The 6,788-nt window shown below is 37.6% G+C and overlaps 1 protein-coding gene across 3 annotated transcripts in view; it reads left to right on the forward strand.

Moving 5' to 3' along the window:
• Nucleotides 1–6,788, forward strand: part of LOC133587589 (proto-oncogene tyrosine-protein kinase Src) — a 73,113-nt gene that overhangs the window by 48,633 nt on the left and 17,692 nt on the right. The window lies entirely within an intron of this gene.

Consider the following 6,788-nt stretch of genomic DNA (forward strand, 5'->3'; position numbering starts at 1 on the left):
TTTTTATTTATTCCATCATAAATCAATTCATATTTTTTTTAAATCGATTAATATTAGTAGTTATTAATCGATTGCGCATACATCGTCACACATGAGGTTTTGTAACCTGGAACCTGTTTTGAAAATGTTTTATTATAATTATTATACCAAATACTACATTGCGAGAATCGGTTTGAATGGAATCGTCGCCCCAAGAATTGGAATCGTGTCAAATTGTGAGGTGCTTAAAGATTCCCACCTCTAATATCAGTACTGTATAATATTTGTTGCATAAGCGAATTATATTAGAATTTAAAACATATGCAACTTCATGCATTATATAATTTATTTCTGTCCTTATGGAAACAATTAATAATTTAGTAAGAAAGCTTAAGCACAGACATTATTTCCAGTCATTCCAGGGCCACATTTAAAGTGGCGGGCCAGATCTGGCCCCCCGGGCCTTGAGTTTGACACCTGTGCTTTGTAATATTTTTTTGCATGAGCAAATAACATTAACATTTGAAACCTATGCTATTTCATGCTTTATGTAATTTATTTCCTGTCAAAACGAAACAAATAATTTAGTAGGAAAGCTGAAGTACCGGTACAGACATTATTGCTAGGCTATCAAGGGCCACATTAATTATGTGGAAGGCCGATCTGTCCCCTAGACCTTGAGTTTGACCCCTGTGATTTATTGCATTTTAATGTAGAATATAAGACATGTATCTTATAAAATAAAAATTGCACACTGAACTTTTTTTGAGTGATTAAAAAATAGTCGGGCTGCAACTAACGATTAATTTGATAATCGATTAATCTGTCGATTATTACTTCGATTAATAATCGGATAAAAGAGACAAACTACATTTCTATCCTTTCCAGTATTTTATTGAAAAAAACAGCATACTGGCACCATACTTATTTTGATTATTGTTTTTCAGCTGTTTGTACATGTTGCAGTTTATAAATAAAGATTTATATTAAAAAATACATATATTATTATTTTTTTTATTTTTTTTAAATACAAAATACAAAAAAATTGCCTCTGCGCATGCGCATAGCATAGATCCAACGAATTGATGACTAAATTAATCGCCAACTATTTTTATAATCGATTTTAATCGATTTAATCGATTAGTTGTTGCAGCCCTAAAAAATAGCTTAACAAATTACATTTTTTTTAGAAATGTACTTTTACCTAAACAATGGCCAGTGTATTATTATCATTATTATAATTATTATTATTAGTAGTAGTAATATTTCATACTTTTTTTATGTTATTAGTTTAATCCTAATGCTTTTGAAGTTATAGCATTAAGTTAAAATGAACACTAATTGTTGCATTCATCACCTGTAAAATATGATTTCCACTACATGTTTAAGGCGTTTTTTTTACATTAGCCTAAACGTGTAAATTCACACATGGAGTCTATGAATAGTCATCATTAGAAGGTCATTTGATAGACAAATGCCCCTTTTAGCGTCACAACACCGGAAGTCTATTACCCGAAGGGGGCGTGGCTACAGGATGGAGTTGCGAAATTTTATAGAATTTTACATTACATTTTCAATTATAATAATTGGAGGTGGGAATCTTTGGGCACCTCACGATTCGAATAGGATTCAGGAGCTACGATTCGATTAAAAATCGATTATTGATGCAACTTTAATTTGTCTATTTTGATGGAGTTTTACATTTCTTTTATTATCACTTGCAACTTAAAAAAAATAAAATTCATTTGGGTTAAGAAACAGTTCAATAATTTGCCACATTTAATGAAAATGTGTGCAAGACTGGACCATAAGTGCCCTATAGTAAAGGAGCTGGTCGGATCTCTCTGTGAGGTGGCTCGCTGCAGTCAGCCAAATTTCAGAACTGTCTACATTACTTTATTCACAATAAATACATCAATTATCGATTATTCTAATAATATAATAATAATAATAATGTTTGTAAATTATTTACTAAAAAAAAAACTAAAAATGATGTGGTACATTACATGGGACATGCACAGTCATGGTCAAAAGTGTACATACACTTGTAAAGAACATAATGTCATGGCTGTCTTGAGTTTCCAATCATTTTTACAACTCTTATTTTTTTGTGATAGAGTGATTAGAGCACATACTTGTTGGTCACAAAAAACATTCATGAAGTTTGGTTCTTTTATGAATTTATTATGTGTCTACTGAAAATGTGAGCAAATGTGCTGGGTCAAAAGTATACATACAGCAATGTTAATAATTGCTTACATGTCCCTTGGCAAGTTTCACTGCAATAAGGCGCTTTTGGTAGCCATCCACAAGCTTCTGCTTGAATTTTTGACTACTCCTCTTGACAAAATTGGTGCAGTTCAGCTAAATTTGTTGGTTTTCTGACATGGACTTGTTTCTTCAGCATTGTCCACACGTTTAAGTCAGAACTTTGGGAAGGCCATTCTAAAACCTTAATTCTAGCCTGATTTAGCCATTCCTTTACCACTTTTGACGTGTGTTTGGGGTCATTGTCCTGTTGGAACACCCAACTGCGCCCAAGACCCAACCTCCGGGCTGATGATTTTAGGTTGTCCTGAAAATTTGGAGGTAATCCTCCTTTTTCATTGTTCCATTTACTTTCTTTAAATTACCAGTTCTATTGGCAGAAAAACAGGCCTAGAGCATAATACTACCACCACCTCGCTTGACGGTAGGGATGGTGTTCCTGGGATTAAGGCCTCACCTTTTCTCCTCCAAACATATTACTGAGTATTGTGGCCAAACAGCTCAATTTTTGTTTCATCTGACCACAGAACTTTCCTCCAGAAGGTCTTATCTTTGTCCATGTGATGTCATACAATATCGGGTCGTACAATATGAAAAAGTAAACAAGCTACCTGTAGTAAAATATGCATCTCTGTGGTTCACGGGTGTGTACAATTCTGCACTATAGAACTAAAACCTCAGCTTCCTATTCGGGCCCTAGCTGGCCATTTTAAATTATGAGAAAGCAGGAAATGATGACGCCTTCTGCCCGTCCTTGGAGTGGAGTGCATGCTGATGATATGAGGAGCTCTTCGGGGAGCCAATTTGAAAGAGACACAAGCTCGTAATGAAGTCATTTGGAAGCGTCTTTTGTTCTCTGGGCCCGTGGCGGCGTTTTCACTTGTCCCTGTGACATACTGCAGGCCTTTCAGGGGGTTTGTTTTTGAAGGAAGCGGGGGGTGGGGGGGTTGCGCAGTAGATTGGGGCTGGTGAATGGGATGGGGTGAATCACAGTGTCAGAACTAGGTCAGCCTACGAGGGTGCTGCAATTCCCTCCTGGCTACAAGCCCCGTCTTCATGTTGAGCAAGAGACAGAGAGCGAGGTGAGGCATGAGGATGGGGAGAAGGATGGAGGGTGGGAGGAGCTTCAGCAGAATGTTCGTTGGCTTCTGAGCACGCTCTGTATAAGATGTGACTCACATTGGGTGTGAATCATGTCTGACCAGGCAAGATGCATGACTCACTATACCTGTAATTTTGTCTTTTATAACACCTGGTCTGCATGCAACACGGTTATCGAGGTCTTGTGTGAGATCATGATCATGTCGCAACCACCCTGCTGTTCCACTTAAGTCCAGTGGGTGACAGTGTAATCTTTTGTCCACTGTCAAACAAGTCAAGAAGAAGAAAACGTAATCGTTGTCAAGGACGGTGCAAATTTCGGACACTCCAGACTAGAGATCAACCGAAAAGTTTTTTCCAGGGCCGATACCGATTATTGGTAGTCAAGGAAACCTATACCCGATATTTGGAGTTGATATTCATATTCAAAGGGCTGCACATCCTCAGCTCTGATCCCACACATCAGGGCAAGAAAAAACTCAACCCAATGGGCACAATGAGAAACCTTAAAAGGGACTGCAGATGTGGGACGCCTGTGCAATGGATGCCCAGTGGCTATGGTTAATAACGTGAGAGTCCAGTTCATAGTGGGGCCATTTTTAATACTAAATACCGGTATCATATGTGGATATATTGTATCTGCTGATGTATTTCTGTTGTAGTTGTAAAATAAAAAAAAGTATGTATATATGTATATATATATATATATATATATATATATATATATATATATATGTATATATGTATGTATATATATATATGTACATACATATATATATATATATATATATGTACATACATATATATATATATATATATATATATATATATATATATATATATATATATATATATATATATATATATATATATATATATATATATATATATAGCCCTTGATGAAAGCGGATACAATTTCACCCTCACCTATGAACCCACGCCAGGAAACCAGCCAAAAAAGAACAGAAAACGGAACGACATCATCTGGTACAACCCCCCATACAGCAAAAACGTCTCAACGAACATTGGACACAAATTCCTCAATCTGATTGACAAACACTTTCCCAAAGACAACATCCTAAGAAAAGTATTCAACAAGAACAACATTAAATTGAGCTACAGCTGCATGAACAATATACGACAAATCATCTCAAACCACAACAAAACAATTGCAAATGAGCCGTCGGCCCTCAGACAGAGCGACTCCAAAACCAACAAAGGATGTAATTGTCGAAAGAAACCTGATTGCCCCCTCAACGGGGGGTGCTTACAAACATCAGTTGTCTACCAATCTAAGGTAATACGCAAGGACATTAACACATCCGACACATATGTAGGATTAACCGAGGGAGAATTCAAAACCAGATGGAACAATCACAAGGCTTCTTTCAGGAACAAAAACCTGCGAAATACCACAGAACTCAGCAAACACATTTGGGACCTCAAAGACAATAATGTTGAATATTCAATAACATGGCAAATTCTTGCATCCAGCACACCTTACAATAGTGGTAATAAAAGATGCAACCTATGCTTGAAAGAGAAACTGTTTATTATTTACCGTCCAGACCTGTCATCCCTCAACAAGCGCAGCGAAATTGTAACAACATGCCGCCATAGACGGAAACACCTCCTAGGTAACACATGAGCCAATCACCACGCCCCTAGGCCAGCCTGTACCCACCCACTCTGTGCCCTATATAAACCATGGTATGCGAATGCTCCCATTAAAATCTCCTGACGATTGAGGGTACCCCCCCTCATGAAACAGGCCTGTAGAGATGAAATAGTCTTGTGATTTTTTTCCCCACACATACATACATATATATATATATATATATATATATATATATATATATATATATATATATATATACAGTGTTGGGTTAGTTACTGAAAACCAGTAACTAGTTACAGTTACTAGTTACTTTATTTCAAAAGTAACTCAGTTACTAACTCAGTTACTTACACCAAAAAGTAATGCGTTACTGTGAAAAGTAACTATTTAGTTACTTATTTTTTTCTCCTTTTTTTTAAGGCTCCCATTAATGCCCTTTTAGCCTTCATTTCAGTACTGTTATTGCACTGGAGAATAATACAATGTGTTGATCAACTTGACATGCATTTGCATCACTGAACTCTGCTAAGCAATGTGGTCTACATACAACACACAAAGACAAAGATATGTTTCAAAGGGCCAATTTATTTCAGGCCACAACAAATTGACAAAACTATTTGAAATAGCTGCAACATAACATACATAAGTAACAAACCGCATAATAACAACATAGCTGTAAAGCTGGCTTCACCCAAGGAAGGCACACATGACATACACAAAGCCTAATCAGGCATTTTTTTCTCTCAAGGAATTGTGAAATAAAATGTATTCAGGAGATCAACACTGTAGTGAAGCCCAGAAGACTCTACACATTTCCCCAGTTTTAGTTTAGAGAAAATGAAAGATTGGCCTGGCCCACTAGCATCCCTCTTTATGTTTGTGAACTTTATAGTCTATACATTTAGAGTGATGTGATAATCAAACACTCTAGAAGTCTAGAATGAAATAGTATATAAGAGAATTGACAGTGTGTACCTTCAATGATGAGCAGAGGAAGAGTTTGGAGTGTTTTCTTTAGCTCGCTTTCCATGTTTATGTACTCACTGTCCAGGTACTTGGAACATGTTTTCTGTGCCATTTGTTGTTTGACGCCGGTATCATGCTATTTAGCTGCCAGAAAACGGGTGACTCCACTGTAGAAATAGCCTGCATGTCTTCTAGCACATACGCTGCAATGGCTCTATCAATGTTGTCCTGGCTAGCATTGCCTCCGTTAAAATCCTTAGGTGGAGGTGAAGTGGCATCGGAGTCTGTGTGTCTCTTTACTAGCTTCGTCAAAGCATGTTGCTTATGTGGCGTGGCGAAGTTGGGAGAGTGGCCGTGCCAGCAATCTGAGGGTTACTGGTTCAATCCCCACCTTCTACCATCCTAGTCACGTCCGTTGTGTCCTTGAGCAAGACACTTCAACCTTGCTCCTGATGGGTCCTGGTTAGTGCCTTGCATGGCAGCTCCCGCCATCAGTGTGTGAATGTGTGTGTGAATGGGTGAATGTGGAAATAGTGTCAAAGCGCTTTGAGTTCCTGAAAAAGGTAGAAAAGCTATACAAGTATAACCCATTTACCATTTATGTAGCTGTTTCAGCAGATTTGAATTGCTGTTTTGGGCAGTATTCCCGGGTGCGGTCACTGTTGCTACTCACTGCTCCCCTCACCTCCCAGGGGGTGATCAAGGGTGATGGGTCAAATGCAGAGAATAATTTCACCACACCTAGTGTGTGTGTGACAATCATTGTCACTTTAACTTTAAGTAGATGGGATCTTTGATCCAAGACACAACTTACATTTAACTAAAATGTTATTTTCTTTGGGACGGCGTGGCGCAG

The sequence above is a fragment of the Nerophis lumbriciformis genome, linkage group LG03, assembly GCF_033978685.3.
Source record: "Nerophis lumbriciformis linkage group LG03, RoL_Nlum_v2.1, whole genome shotgun sequence".
NCBI lineage: Eukaryota > Metazoa > Chordata > Actinopteri > Syngnathiformes > Syngnathidae > Nerophis > Nerophis lumbriciformis.